The sequence below is a fragment of the Bufo bufo genome, chromosome 2, assembly GCF_905171765.1.
Source record: "Bufo bufo chromosome 2, aBufBuf1.1, whole genome shotgun sequence".
Classification (NCBI taxonomy): Eukaryota; Metazoa; Chordata; class Amphibia; order Anura; family Bufonidae; genus Bufo; species Bufo bufo.
This window is the reverse complement of record NC_053390.1, coordinates 657,544,123-657,560,888: the sequence shown is the minus strand read 5'-3', so window position 1 is coordinate 657,560,888 and position 16,766 is coordinate 657,544,123. Positions and strand designations below refer to the sequence as shown.

Below are 16,766 nucleotides of genomic sequence, written 5' to 3'. Positions count from 1 at the left end.
TCATTCATCAAAGCTGTCTAACGCGAAAACTGTCTTAGTTGCCCATAGCAACCAATCAGAGCATCACCGTTTCTGATCAGGGTGAAAAAAAGAAAGAAAAAGTATCCTGTGCATTAGGGCTCATGCACATGACAGTTGGTGTGTTGCCGTCTGTAGAAGAAAACAGATCTCAGATGGAAATGGCTTACACGGATGCCAAATGTGCTGTTTTTCTTTTTTCTTTCTGTTCTTCTGATCTGTCAGAAGAACAGGGGGGAGAAGAAAAAAAAAAAAAAAAAACACAACAGGCCTGAACTCAGCACTGCCAGGGTCACATAGCATTATATTGATTTATGATGCTATGTAACCCTTAGGCCCCTTGCAGACGAGCGTGTCCGGATTAGGTCTGAAAGCGTTGCGTCTGCAATCAGGGAAAATCGTGCTAGTAGGCACGCAATTACAGTCAGTTTTGAAAAAATATAACATGTCCTATTCTTGTCCGTTTTGCGGACAAGAATAGGCATTTCTACAATGGGCTGCCCGTTCCGTAAATTGCGGAAGGCACACAGGCGGCTTCTGTTTTTTGTGGATCCGCGGTTTGTGGACCGCAAAAAACTGAACGGTCGTGTGCATGAGGCCTAAAAGGAACAACATGGATCAGCTGGAACATGCTGCATATTGAAAGTAAAAAACACCATGGGCCACATTTATCTATTTTTAGGCTTTCAATTAGGCGTAGTTGCTTCACCTGTTGGTCTTTTGCCAACTATTTATCAAAAGTCTCACAGCACTTCATGAATTAGACTAGGTGTATTCGCATTAGTCTGACCTCTAGTGGTTCTTTATCAGTATGACGGGTTCATATTCACCAAGACTGGTCTAATTAGTATGCACATGAAAATGTGGTGCAAGCGAGCTGAAAGTAGGCACACGTCTCCATGAAAGAGCGACCTTTTTGCCAAAATGTGGCACAACACACCACTCAAAACAGATGTAGAAAAGTACGCCAGCCCTGGAGTGGAGTGAAAATTAGACTGATATTGAGACTAAATCGGGCACAGAATAAGGCGCACCTACATAAATAGGTTGTAAAATACACTCAAAAGTTAGAAAACTTCTCAATTAGTCAAAAAAAATATCTAAATAGTCGAACGAGGTGAAAATGCCTTCAAAACAGGCTAATTTTCAGTAGTAAATGCGACTAAAAAAATAAGACAGTCTAAGGGCTCATGCACATCACCATAATTTCAGTCCACATCTGATCCGTGTTTTTTGCAGATTGGGTGCAAACCTATTCATCTCAATGGGGCCTCAAAAAAGGAGGACAGCACACATTGTACTGTCCACATCCACAGGTCCATTCCGCGACCCCGCAAATAAATAGAACATGTCCTATTGTTGTTCTGCAAAAGTACTGCAGAAATGTGCATGAGCCCTTAGAAGGTGGGCATTTTATTGCTACTTACCTAAGCAGATTAGCAGCTTCTAGGAAAGCTGTGCGAGAATCCCTGAGGGACCTTTTATGGTGGCCATATTGATTGTCACCCAGCTTTTCCAGGAAAAACCTAACCAAGGATTGAATGAAAGTTTTACCAGCTTGACGGCTCTAGTTTTAGTCTGGGGTTACACGCTCAGGTTTTCTGATGCAGTTTTTGGAGCCAAAACCAGGAGTGGATTCAGAAAACAGATGAGGTAGTACCTGTCCTGTATATTTACTCTCCCTTTCTGATCTATACCTGGCTTCAAAATCTTTATAGTGTCTATAATTACTTGTATCACAAGGTATAGAATTATTCTTGACAGCACTGCATTAAAGGGGTTGTCTGGAAGGTTGATATTGACGGTCTATCCTTATCAAGATCAGATCAACTTGGGTTCGACACCCTGTTCCCTCCACCGATCACCTGCTACATGGTAACAGCTAATCAATGGTGGTCTTGGAAACCCACCAATCTAGGCCATCCAACATTGAAATCCCGGACAACCCCTTTAATGCCTGCCAGTATGTGATCATACTAAGTAATTAACAGCCTAGTACTCAGGAAGCCCCCACGATCAGTATCAGGAGTATTAAAAGCCAGTAGGCGAGCAGGAATATTATATGACCATGTAGAGTGGAGCCTCATAGATAGTGCTGTCCGGTAACAGCTGCTGGGACAATTCTATGAATGGAAAGTCAGTCACTATATAGCAGCACATTGTGTGCCTACACAGCGGACAGGGAGAGGTACTCACTGGTACTCCATGGCTTCATCCTATCATGTGCATCTCAAATACCATCTGATGTGGGTCCTGTGAAAGATCAGCCCCAATGTCCTCATTCAGCCGCAGAGTGAAAGGCTCCTCTCAGCACAAACAGCTTGTCAGCTCAGGGAGGGAGGAGGAGGATGGTGGGAGTGTCAGCCAATGGTGGCTCCTGCCTTGTGCCATGCCATTACACTGCTCATCTTTCTTAGAAAGTGCCTTTGGCGGCGGCTGTGCTAATGTTACAGTCTATCAGGGATCGGCACCGTGCTTAGAACTATGCTAACTAATGCTAAATGGCTTATCACATTGGAGACTGAAATAATCTATAGACCTATTGAGGAGGAGGCAGATATTTAGTGGTTTGTGTCCCGAAGAGTATACGCACATGGTGCGCACTATGCGCAGAATTTCCATGCAGGTTTTTGGATATAATACAAGCTAAGTAAAAGAGATTTTTAAAATCTCAACTACACAGAAATTTTTCTGCGTGGAAACTGACCTGAAATCCACGGCATGTCAACTGTTTGCGCCGATTTTCAGTGCAGATTTCATCCTTTGCAATTCACCTGGGACAAATCCGCGTCAAAGTCCACAACAAAATCCGCAAGTAATGCCTTAGGCCTCTTTCACACGAGCGTGGCGGATTGGCTCCGGATGCGTTTAGTGAAACTCGCACCATTTTGCAAGCAAGTTCAGTCAGTTTTTTCTGCGATAGCGTTTAGTTTTTTTCCGTGCGGGTGCAATGCATTTTGATGCGTTTTTCACGAGCGTGATAAAAAACATCTCCTAGACAACCATCAGTGAAAAACGCATTGCATCCGGACATGCAATGTGTTTTTCACTGAAGCCCCATTCACTTCTATGGGGTCAGGGCTGCGGGAAAAACGCAGAATATAGAACATGCTGTGTTTTTCACGCAACGCAGAACTGATGTACACAGACCCATTGAAATGAATGGGTCAGGACTCAGTGCGGGGTCTATGCATTCATGTCACGCGTTGCACCCGAGCGTAAAACTCGCTCGTGTGAAAGGGGCCTAAGGGTGGAAGTGTATGAAGAGGAGTCATGATAGCTGCACAAATCTATAATACAGCGCCCGTAGACTGTCTGCTATAGGCACATACAGTGCCTCCGGTTCTATAGAAACAGATCCAAATTACAGAGGACAAAATGCTGTGTCACACCAAATAGTTTCTTCTTTAATGACATGCCTTAAAACAGCGTAAAATTGCGACATGGGGTGAACATGTTCCAGGCAATGACTGCCAAATAATACCTTTCAGACTAATCCAGTCCTTACTCATGAACGTCTTCACACCAGGTTGCGGTTTTCTGTCTTTTTAATCCACTGAGGAGCACAATTAGGCCTCATGCACACGACCGTTTTTGTGGTCCGCATCCGAGCCGCATTTTTTACACCTCGGGTGCAGATCCATTCACTTCAATGGGGCCGCAAAAGATGCGGACAGCACTCCGTGTGCTGTCCGCATCCGTTGCACCGTTCCGTGGCCCCGCAAAAAAAAATGTAGCATGTCCTATTCTTGTCCGTTTTGCGGACAAGAATAGGCATTTCTACAATGGGCCGCCCGTTCCGTTCCGCAAATTGCGGAAGGCACACGGGCGGCTTCCGTTTTTTGCGGACCGCAAAAAACGGCACAGTCATGTGCATGTAGCCTAAAAAACATGTTAGCATTTAGAGGTGACTAGTGATGCTAAAATTGAGGGGTTCAGCCAAATAATGAGTATGGGCACCTTAAAGCAACCATCACATAAACTGGGGAGCGAACAGAACACTTACCTGGCGCCTTTCTTTCCAGCTACACATCTACCAATTCCTGGGCTCCTCCTTCGTTAACCAAGATGGTTGCACAATTTCTGAGACTACCTGATGCATACAGTAGCCCAAGACACTTCCTGTTGCCTTTGCTCATGTGTGCAGTGCTGGCCAATCCAAGAGCAGGGCTGGAAAAGCAGGAGGAGTCTTGGACAACTAATGCACAGTGTACATCGAGTAGTCTGAGAAGCTGTGCAGCCATCTTGGATGACAGAAGAGGAGACAAGAATCTGTGGAGCTGCAGCAGAAAAGATAAAAAGGGAGGTCACCAGGTAAATGTTCTGTTCATTCCCCAGTGAATTTTTCTTCTTGAGCTTGGGGGTGTCTTTAAAAAGCCTGAGGGGCATTCCTTTAAGGCTACATGCACACGACCGTATGTGTTTTGCAGTCGGCAAATTGCGGATCTGCAAAAAAAACGGATGCCATCCGGGTATTTTTGCGGATCCATTGTAACAACGGACAAGAATAGGACATTTTCAAATTTTTTTTTTTGTGGGGCTACAGAACAGACATACCGATGTGGACACCACACATTGAAATGAATGGGTCCACATCCTATCCGCAAAAAAAACGGAACGGAGACGGAAACAAACAACGTTTGTGTGCATGAGGCCTAATAGTGTGAAACTATCTTAGATGCCAGAGCCAGCAGGAACTGACTGAAGCTCGGCCACCATCTCATTAGAAAATCTGCCCATGCAATACAATAAAGCGAACGTGTTTCTTTTCTCGGTAGCTGAGCACTTATCAGCTCTGCACAGTCACATCCCAAAGCTGTATCAGCACTGTCCACCCTGCTGAGGCCTGTCACATGGACAAGCCCTTTCATTCAGGACTTAGGAGATAGTGGTGTTATGTTACAACAATCCGTGAATTCAGGAAAATCTTCTGATCATGGAGACTTTCACCAGCAAAGTGAACTCTTACTTTATACGCTGACTTCTCTTCTCTGATATTATCATGAAGTTCCCATGGACACTTTTTGTGCTGCACTGTGGTATTTGGTTTCCCAGAAGCTGTATTTTGTGTTATACTGTGGTATTTGGTTTTGCAGAGGCAGTATTTTGTGCTGCACTGTGGTATTTGGTTTTGCTGAGGCAGTATTTTGTGCTGCACTGTGGTATTTGGTTTTGGTGAGGCAGTATTTTGTGCTGCACTGCAGTATTTGGTTCTGCTGAGGCGATATTGTGTGCTGCACTGTGGTATTTGGTTTTGCGGAAGCAGTATTTTGTGCTGCACTGTGGTATTTGGTTCTGCAGAGGCGGTATTTTGTGCTGCACTGCAGTATTTGGTTCTGCTGAGGCGATATTGTGTGCTGCACTGTGGTATTTGGTTTTGCGGAAGCAGTATTTTGTGCTGCACTGTGGTATTTGGTTCTGCAGAGGCGGTATTTTGTGCTGCACTGCAGTATTTGGTTCTGCTGAGGCGATATTGTGTGCTGCACTGTGGTATTTGGTTTTGCGGAAGCAGTATTTTGTGCTGCACTGTGGTATTTGGTTCTGCAGAGGCGGTATTTTGTGCTGCACTGCAGTATTTGGTTCTGCTGAGGCGATATTGTGTGCTGCACTGTGGTATTTGGTTTTGCGGAAGCAGTATTTTGTGCTGCACTGTGGTATTTGGTTTCCCAGAAGCTGTATTTTGTGTTGTACTGTGGTATTTGGTTTTGCTGAGGCAGTATTTTGTGCTGCACTGTGGTATTTGGTTTTGCTGAGGCAGTATTTTGTGCTGCACTGTGGTATTTGGTTTTGCTGAGGCAGTATTTTGTGCTGCACTGTGGTATTTGGTTCTGCAGAGGCAGTATTTTGTGCTGCACTGTGGTATTTGGTTTTGCTGAGGCAGTATTTTGTGCTGCACTGTAGTATTTGGTTCTGCAGAGGCGGTATTTTGTGCTGCACTGTGGTATTTGGTTCTGCAGAGGCGGTATTTTGTGCTGCACTGTGGTATTTGGTTCTGCAGAGGCGGTATTTTGTGTGATTAGGTTTCAGTGTAATGTTCTGGTTAACGTGCTACAGGGAGCAGCCTAGTAAATCGTTATAGGGGTTCTCCGAGAATGATTGATTTAAAATGGCCACAAGCAACCTGTCCTAGAATGTGAGCATGGCGCATTGCCTACACTAACAGAGCTGTCTACACTTACAGCAGATGGTAATGGTGTGATCCTGCCTCTGAGGGTACTTTCACACTTGCTTTGTGAGGATCCAGCAGGCAGTTCCATCACCGGAACTGCCTGCCGGATCAGGAAATCTGTATGCAAACGGATATCATTTGTAGACGGATCCGGATCCGTCTGACAAATGCATTGAAATACTGGATCCGTCTCTCCGGTGTCATCCGGAAAAACGGATCCGGTACTTATTATTTTCACATTTTTAAAGATCTGTGCATGCGCAGACCGGAAGACCGGATCCTTCAATGCTGCAATTTTAATGCCAGATCCGGCAGTAATGCATTTCAATGGAAATTAGTTCCGGAATTTGGGACGGAGAAAATACTGCAGCAAACAGATGCATTTGTGAGACGGATCTGGATGCGGATCCCTCTGACAAATGCATTGCAATACAGGATCCGTCTTTCCGGTTGTCATACGGAAAAACGGATCCGGTATTTATTTATTTCTCATTTTTAAATGTTTGCGCACTTAGTACCGGATCCAGCATTAATACATTTCAATGGAAATGAATGTCGGATCCGGCATTCTGGCAAGTGTTAAGGATTTTTGGCCGGAGAGAAAAATGCTGCGGTATTTTCTCCGGCCAAAAAACGTAAGAGGGACTGAACTGATGCATACTGAACGGATTGCTCTCCATTCAGAATGCATTAGGATAAAACCGATCAAATTTTTTCCAGTATTGAGCCCCTAGGACAGAACTCAATACCGGAAAACGCTAGTGTGAAAGTACCCTAAACCTTAAAGGGGTTGTCTCACTTCAGCAAAAGGCATGTATCATATAGAGAATATTAATACAAGCCACTTTGTAATGTATTGTGATTGTCCATATTGCTTCCTTTGCTGGCTGGATTCATTTTTCCATCGCATTATACACTGCTCGTTTCTATGGTTACGACCACCTTGCAATCCAGCAACGGTGGCCGTGCTTGCACACTATAGGAAAACGCGCCGGTCTATGTTCACTCTCGTGGTCCCAGCCACCAGAGAGGCCTTCGCTTTTTTTCTATAGTATGCAAGCATGACCACCGCTGCAAGATTGCAGGGTGGTCGTAACCATGGAAACGAGAAGTGTATAATGTGATGGAAAAGTGAATAAACCCAGCAAAGGAGGCAATATGGACAATCGCAATACATTAGTAAGTGCTTTGTATTCACCTTCTCTACATGATAAACGCCATTTGCTTAAGTGAGACAACCCCTTTAAATTGATTAGTTATCTTGCCACAAAGTACCTGGAATCCAGATCACACTGTCAGTTAAAGGGGTTTTCCAGGCTCCTGATATTGAGGACCTATCCTCAGGAGAGGTCATTAATATCCGAGCAGTGAGGGTCTGACACTCCTCATACAGTCCGATCAGCTATTTCCTGCTGGAACTAGTGCGGTCAATGGAACAGGAAGCACAGCTCCGTTCAGAGTGTAGTGGCCGTGCTGGGTTACTGCAGCTCAGATCCCATTTACTTTGCAATAGCGGGAGTGATGCTGTGTCAGAGTCATGCAAACACTAGTGATACTCTAACAGTGTCGTTATCAGAAAATACCTTCATTATAGAAAAATATTATTTCTTTGAAAAAGCAAAATAGATTCTAAACTTCTAATATATTGTCTATGGTGCACAATATCCTCAAGTATAGCCAGCATGCATTGGCCTTATATGTGCAGGTATGTGTAAGTTCCATATTTTCAGACCATTCACCACCAAATAGCTCCATTTAATCCTTGTGTGATTTTATATAAAGTGATTTCCTCCGGCGATATAAAGTACCATTTTAAACAGTATTCCTTGGAGAAATATTGCAACACTAAATAGCTGTTCTTCAACTGTCTAATTGCCATCTATGTAATTAGACCAGCGTGTACGCCTTGTGCCATGTCTATTGCTGGTGTAATATGTGCTTTAATAACTACTACATATGGCAATGGAGTAAATCATTTTTTAATATTTCATTAAAAAGATCTAAATGAAACACATGGCTCAGTACTGTGTTACACAAATTGTATACTTCCAGTCAATTGCGTCCTGAGTGTTCCCATACAAAGCATACACTATTGCATTAGTCCCCTGGGAACTGCTATTGTGATGTGAAGGTGTCTGTGCAGACATTCAGGAAACTGTCAGTGACATGAAAGAACTCAAAGTCATTGTTATCAAATAGTCAAATAAGCATGTGGCCCTTCAAAAGACAGAGCTTCCTCTTCTCCGAATGTTGACCAAACCCTAGACCAGAGTACATGAAAGAAAGAAGTCCAGCCAAATAAAGGAACATGCATGTCTCCCTTACCATGTAGAACATGGCTGGAAAGAGAGACCAGTGGGCTCATATGCCAGAAAAGTATGTCAGCCCCTCGATCTCCAACAGCTGAGAGTGCGATGCTTAAAGGGGTTTGTTAGAGATCAATGAAGAAAGTAAATCTCTTCGTATCCTCAGGGTAGGTCATCAGTATCTGACTACGTCTGACTTTTGGCCCTGCCACCCAGGGGTGGACTGGCCATAGACCCTACAGGGAAATTTCTCAGTGGGGCAATGCCCAGGGGGCCCCCCGAACCCTCCTCACGCCACTGGCTAATTTCATATTAATCTGATTAATTAAAATGCTAGGAGGATCAGATACTTATATGGCTGTCCGGCAGCCACAGGTGCCCTCCTGAATTCAACTGTATTGTTGTCCTCAGCACGATGATACGGTTTCATACCGTTTTTTGTTCTTAACTGTGGTATTTGGTTCTGCTGGGGCAGTACATTGTGCAGCACTGTGGTATTTGGTTCTGCTGGGGCAGTATATTGTGCTGCACTGTGGTATTTGGTTCTGCTGGGGCAGTATATTTTACTGCACTGTGGTATTTGGTTCTGCTGGGGCAGTACATTGTGCAGCACTGTGGTATTTGGTTCTGCTAGGGTGGTATTTAGTGCCTCCACTATGGTACTGTTTGCCCCGACTACTTCTTTTTTTCCTGCCTACTTGTGTTGCCCTGCCTTCTGTCAATCTGGACCCATCTACATCATGGGGCCACTTTTTTTTTTTTCCAGGGTCACTTTACTTTCCAGTCTGGCCCTGCCGCCACAGATCAGCTCTTTGAAGAGGCTGCGGTGCTCCACGGCAGTAAGTGCTCTTTCACACTCACTGCTTCATCAATATCTCTGATAGACTGCAATCCACCAGCATTTTAAAATAAATGGGTTTCACCTGTTAAAACTGTGTGGGCCAAAACCGCATCACAAATACCACAGCAAGTACGATTCTCAGATGAAGTTCTCAACCGCACATCAAGAGCAATGTGTGAATATACGCATAGTGCTGTTGTTTTTTATCACTACTTTATGGGATTCCTGAGCAAATAACCCTACCTAGTAAAGGGACACGACCATCAAGAAAAAGTATCACACATTCATGGCCTATATATGAATATTCTATACCAGTGATGCCCAACCTACGGCCCGCGGGCCAAATGCAGTCCGCGAAGCCGTGTCATGCAGGGGATCTGTGGAGGACACTGAAGGGAAGGGATCTGTGGAGGACACTGAAGGGAAGGGATCTGTGGAGGACACTGAAGGGGGGGGGGGATCTGTGGAGGACACTGAAGGGGGGGGGGATCTGTGGAGGACACTGAAGGGGGGGGGATCTGTGGAGGACACTGAAGGGTGGGGGGGATCTGTGGAGGACACTGAAGGGGGGGGATCTGTGGAGGACACTGAAGGGGGGGGGGGGGGATCTGTGGAGGACACTGAAAGGGGGGGGGGATCTGTGGAGGACACTGAAGGGGGGGGGGGATCTGTGGAGGACACTGAAGGGGGGGGGGGATCTGTGGAGGACACTGAAGGGGGGGGGGTATCTGTGGAGGACACTGAAGGGGGGGGGGGGTATCTGTGGAGGACACTGAAGGGGGGGTATCTGTGGAGGACACTGAAGGGGGGGGGGTATCTGTGGAGGACACTGAAGGGGGGGGGGTGGTATCTGTGGAGGACACTGAAGGGGGGGGGTGGTATCTGTGGAGGACACTGAAGGGGGGGGGGGTGGTATCTGTGGAGGACACTGAAGGGGGGGGGGTGGTATCTGTGGAGGACACTGAAGGGGGGGGGGGTGGTATCTGTGGAGGACACTGAAGGGGGGGGGTTTATCTGTGGAGGACACTGAAGGGGGGGGATCTGTGGAGGACACTGAAGGGGGGGGGGTGGTATCTGTGGAGGACACTGAAGGGGATGTTGGGGTGGGAGGTCCTGGAGGGGTGTTTGGGTGGGAGCTCTGGAAGGGGTGGGAGGTCCGATAGGTATGTGGGGGTGGGAGATCCGGGAGGGGGGGGCCCATCATTTGTTTTGCTATGGGGCCCAGTCATTTCCAGCTACGCCCCTGATTGTTAAGATTAGCCGGGCACTAGAGCGATAGAGCGCCCTGCTGTAGGAGAAGCCGGCGGGAGATGAAAGGAGGAGGGGCCAGCTCTTGGTGGTGTCGGGCACACGGCGCAAGCATGGCGGTACAGGATCTGACTGAAGCCTAAAGACCAGACATCAAGGTAGACCTGCAGAAGAAGGTGACAGCGCAGTATGTGATGTATACATGTGTGTAATGTATGTAGTGCAGTGTGTGATCATCACATACTTCACTACATACATTACACACATGTATACATCACATGCCCCCTCACAGTAATAATGCCAAGATATGTGCCCTCTTCACAGACGTAATGCTCACACATGCCCCCTCACAGTAGTTATACCCTGATATGTGCCCTCCTCACAGTAGTTATACCCTGATATGTGCCCTCCTCACAGTAGTTATACCCTGATATGTGCCCTCCTCACAGTAGTTATGCCCAGATATGTGCCCCCTCACAGTAGTTATGCCCACACGTGCCCCCTCATAGCGTTTGCATTTCTTTCTGGCAAAGCTACCTGGTTCCGGCCCGCGAAATTTATACCAAGTCTAGTGCGACCCTCAGACGAAAAATGGTTGGGCACCACTGTTCTATACCATTTTATTTACAAAAATCGCGTGGATGATTTACCGTAATGGATGTAATTTTTTGAAATCTCTCCATGTATTCTGCTTCCTGTCCAGAGTCTTTAACAGTCTTGTTTCTTCAGTCACATCATCACTGCAATCAAAGACAGCCCCCTGCAGTTCCAACAAACATGTCAAGGCATATTTGTAACTCTCATTATTTTCAAAAGGTCAATAAGACCAATAAGGCCTTTTCATTACATGTGCTCTTTACTACATCTTAAAACATAACTTTTATTATTGTTAGTAAACAGAAACAACTACTGACTAAATAAAAATATCTAAAAATATCAGCTGTGGGGCCTGGTTACTTTTTGTTATTTATAATAGTAACACTGTTTCCCTCACAGTGTAATGTGGCTGTTGCAGGGATATAGTCTCACTCTGTCCGTGCTTACTATAGTCTCACTCTGTCCCTGCGCTACATTAACCGTCGCGCTACATTAATCGTATGCTTCTGAGTATTTGCAAATGCCCAGTCCACAATCTGCCTAAAATCACTTTAAGGCTGGGTTCAGACCTGAGCGTCTTTGATATGCGCGTTTAACGCGCGTTTTTGAGGCGCGTTTTTTGCAATAGTAAACGCGAGTTTGACGCGCGTTTGTGTGATTGACTGCAATGTCCTATGGCCACAAACGCGCGTCAAAACGCCCCAAAGAAGCTCAAGTACTTGTTTGAGCGTAGGGCGTTTTACAGCGCGTTTTTCAGCGCTGTAAAACGCTCAAGTGAGAACCAGGGCCATAGGGAAGCATTGGTTTTCATGTGTTGAGCGTTTTACAGCGCGTTTGAACGCGCTGTAAAACGCTCAAGTGTGAACCCAGCCTTAACGCTGCCCCCCCCGACATGTTTCGCCTTGACTACTTTCCTGAAAATTTGGGAGCTGTGAGTAAGGAACAAAGTGAACGATTCCACCAAGACATTAAAGAGATGGAAAGGAGATACCAGGGAAAATGGAGCATTACAATGATGGCAGACTACTGTTGGATGCTTCAGAGAGACATTCCAGATGCTACTCACAAGCGTAAATGCACCAAGAGGAGCCTCACAGGGAAGAAGAATCGAGTTTAATGTGTGAAGGTGAGCTCATTTCAGTTCAAAAAAGGATTTTCATGAATTAATAATAATAATAATAATAATAATATTATTTTTTAATTTACATTTTATAAGTCTATTTCCATTTATTTTGAGGTATTGCCTTATTTAACATAGTTACCTAAATTGTCAGGAAACGTCATGTCCTATGACAAAAGGGAGGTCATTTTCAGATTCAGCGCACCAAAAAACATAAAGATTGCGTGGAATAACCAAAACAGCTCTTGGAAGATCGGGGGCACGCTCCGGAAATGCGGATGTGGAGAGCACATGTGTGCTCTCCGCATCCATTCTGTCCCCATAGTGAATGAATTTGCGGAACAGATGCGGACCCTTTATATGGACGTGTGAATGAAGCCTTAAGATATATACCACACGTATAAATGAATAAAATCAGTAAACCCACACTATGTACTAAAAGGCAAAACTTAGGTATAAAAAGCAGATCGGAAAATTAATAGAACAGTTGAAAAGATTAATAATAATAATATAAAAAAAAACACATATGGGCCAATAATACATCCCTTTCCTTTCCTCCCTTCAAAGAGATATGATCTCAAATTAGTTAATAAAATAGGTTTAATATAATATTTTTAATTCCCAGAAAATAAATAACTAAATATAAATATTAGAATATTTATGATTTCATTAATAATTAAATTAAGACAAAAATAGGTTAAAAACTATGGGATAAAAACCAATAATTCATAGATAATAATAAGTTAATAATAGAACTAAGCACAAGTTAATATCAGCGCTACAATAAGTGAAGAATAATCCTATGGGATCTATGGATCAGCTAGCCTTCCTCTAAGGCTCCTTTCAGACAACTAAGTTTTCCGCGCAGGTGCGATGCGTGACGTGAACGCATAGCACCCCCACTGAATCCTGACCCGTTAATTTCAATGGGTCTGTGTACATGAGCGTTTTTTTTCACACATCCATTCTGCGTTGCGTGAAAAACACAGCATGTTCTATATTCTGCGTTTTTCACGCAGCCCTGGCCCCGTAGAAGTGAATGGGGCTTCAGTGAAAAACGCTTTGCATCCGGAAGCAGGTGCGGATGCAATGCGTTTTTCACTAATGGTTGCTAGGAGATGTTGTTTGTAAACCTTCAGTTTTTTATCACACGCGTTAAACACATCAAAATGCATTGCACTTGCGTGGAAAAAACGGAACAACTGAACGCAATCGCAGACAAAACGGACTGAACTTGCTCGCAAAATGGTGCGAGTTTTACTGAACGCATCCGAAGCCAATCCGTCACGCTCGTTTGATAGAGGCCTAAGTCTAAAGACGTGCATTATACCCAAAAGAAGCACTTAGATGTAAAGTTCATAATTGTGTAGAGAGAACATTTAGCAAAGAAAGTCAAAGTCCCAAGACATGCGCACTGTGCAACCAGACAGAGTGCGATGTCAAAGTCCGAGATTAGTGATGGACGAACATAGGCCGGGCGGTTCATGAACGTGCGTTCGCGATCAAATGTTCGCGAACCGCGTGTTCGCGGCGGGCCCCATTGACTTTAATGGCAGTCACCAAATACTTACTAGAAGTGCACATATAGTCCCACAACATGGACAATGACATATCAGAGGGGGATCATTGGCAAAATTCCCACAGAAAATATGTATTTTAATCAGGGGCCATTTTTATGCGTACAGGCTCTAAAAATTAGACATTAACCTGACAGAAAAGCACTTGTGATGATGTGGCTGGAGGTACATTAGGTGGTCACTGGATAAAATTTTTACTGTAGGCCAGTGCAGGCCCCAAAAATTAATATTCTGGAATGCAGGGCATGATAAATTCCCCTTATAGAACCCTATCATTCATTTCTAAAAGGCCTTTTTACTTCTGTCCTAAATCCTGTTGTGTGTATGAGGTTGGCTGCAGGAGAGCATGTGACCACGCCTATGCTGCGACAGAAGAATACAAGCCAGGAACCAGAGCCATTGGGAGCAGGTAAGTAGGAATCTTTTACATACTAAGGCAGGCTGGGGGCATTAGGTAAAAACTGCAGTTGTGGCCAAAAGTTTTGAGACTGACACATATACAGTGGGGAAAATAAGTATTTGATACACGGGCGATTTTGCAAGTTTTCCCACCTAAAAAGAATGGAGAGGTCTGTAATTGTTATCGCAGGTACACTTCAACTGTGAGAGACGGAATCTAAAAAAATACAGAACATCACATTGCATGATTTTTAAATAATTGATTAGCATTTTATTGCATGAAATTAGTATTTGATCACCTACCAACCAGCAAGAATTCTGGTGTCTTATCTCCATCGATCAGATATTCATGGCCTATCCTTAGGATAGACCATCATTTATAAAGCAGTGGAGAACCCCTTTAAGGGTTAAACGGTTATTTTATTGATGTTTAGAAGGGAATCATTTGTTTAAGTTATAGCAGTTTCTTTTAATGTAACTTCCTGTGATATACTGCAGTACGGGAAGTGAAGCAGATTGCATATTTGGGTGCAATTCTGCATTTGCAGGATTTAAGGCACTGGAGTGGAACTTTGCAGACGGCAATTACTTTTTAGCAGATGGGATTCTGCAGCTGGACATGGCCAGCACATATAACAGTGTATTACATATGTGCATTGTTGTATGAAACTTTAATATTTACTAGCTTATGTATCATATATTTTTAGCTATCTGGATGAATTAATATATGACAGTGTGCTACACCCATGATAACGATGGCGTGATTGTTGTCCTAAATAGCTGGCTATTATTCCAGATTTGCAGGCACATCATATGACAGCCCCAATAGTCAGGTGAATGTGTATGCATCTTTATCAGCCACTTTTATCCCGAACAATAGTGACTCTTCCTATAGACCCAGCAACATGCGTGCTCCTCCTCTCATTGGTTGCTTGATGCACACAGAGGAAACTAGGAGTAGCACACTATATGTGCAGGGTCTGCTCTCCTGAACATAGATGCCCAACGGCATAGGTAGGTTTAGTGTAGGACCTGCCTGACTGACACCACCTGTCATGGCGCAGTGTGGTAAATACACTCCACACTGAACACAGAAGGGAAGGGAAAAGGTATTAGGTCTGGAACCTAGGAAATCGGAAATGGTCACACCTTATCCTAGTCCCTACGCCAAGCCCTGACTGCTAACAGTATGAACAGACCTTGATGGTAGGAATGTTCATACGCAGGAACCTAAGGCCCTGTCTCACCCTACAGGGCCCTGGAAACAGATGAAGGAACAGGGGACCCCCTCACGACTAATACCAAAAGGGAAGGGAAAACCACAAACAAATAGGAAAGAATTACACTTAACTCCGACATATGCGAATGAGCAGGAACCCAGAGGAGAACCAATAGCAGCGCTTCAACAGCCAAAAGGAGCTATCAACCACATAGCATGATGGGTGAGGCCAGACTAAATAGAGCAGAAGGAATGACAACTTAAGCTACACCTCAGACAAGAGGTGTGGTCATCCCCAGCAACAACACGGCAAAGGGAAACCAAAGAGGCTGTTAATCACATGCAGCCAGTCTCCTCGATCTTCTGGTCCCTGTCACAGGCGGAACCGTGACACCACCTTGGTGCAGGTAGACGGGCACAAATATATTTGCTGAGAGTCTCAGATTTTATCATATGAGAATGAGTCCATATTGTTTGCATCTATTGTGTTAGTGAATTATTTTCCGTGATTTTTTTTTTCTTATAAATGTTGCCATGTACACCCGCACATTTAGTTATCATATTGTGCAGGATGTTTTTTTTTATCTTTTTCTGTGATTTTTGATAAATTTATATGGTTGAAAGAGTGGCATCTTTAAGTGTGAACGTGCTCCTATTATCTGGGGAGTAGCCTTCTGGTGCACTTTGTGCCCCACCTATCCCACATGCAACTTTGATTAGGTGGTACATATAGGTGTGTGTGCTCCTCCTCTCATTGGTTGTTTGATGCACACAGAGGTAACTAGGAGCAGCATACAATATGTGCAGGGTCTGCTCTCCTGAACATAGATGCCTGACGGCATAGCTTGTTTAGAGTAGGACCTGCCTGACTGAGACCACCTTGGCGTGGGTAGGCGGGCACAGATGTGTTTTGATCAAAATATATTGGCTTAGAGTCTCATATTTTATCATATCAGAGTGAGGGCTTAGTCCATTTATAATGTTTGCATCTATTGTGTTATTGCATTATTTTCCGTGATTTTTTTTCTCATAAATGTTGCCATATACACCTGCATATTTAGTTATCTTTTTGTGCAGGATGTTTTGTATCTTTTTCTGTAATTTTCAAGACAACATCAGGATGTGAATTCAGGAAAGAAAGAGTTTTCAGTTCCCCTTTAAAGAGGAGTCGCACTAAATTTGCCTAAAAATATAACTTTTACAGTTGTGTGAAGCCTTTAATTATAATATTTAGCTGTTTCTTAATTCTCTTAGACTTCTGTATTGGTAACT

At 44.3% G+C, this 16,766-nt stretch overlaps 1 protein-coding gene across 1 annotated transcript in view; it reads right to left on the bottom strand.

Moving 5' to 3' along the window:
- The window catches only part of TRIM2 (tripartite motif containing 2), an 82,809-nt gene extending 80,486 nt beyond the window's left edge, over positions 1 to 2,323 (bottom strand). Inside the window, exon 1 of the mRNA XM_040418557.1 lies at positions 2,215 to 2,323. The gene's annotated coding sequence lies outside the window, so the exon portion shown is untranslated. The remainder of the gene's footprint in view (positions 1 to 2,214) is intronic.
- Positions 2,324 to 16,766: the final 14,443 nt, after the last annotated feature.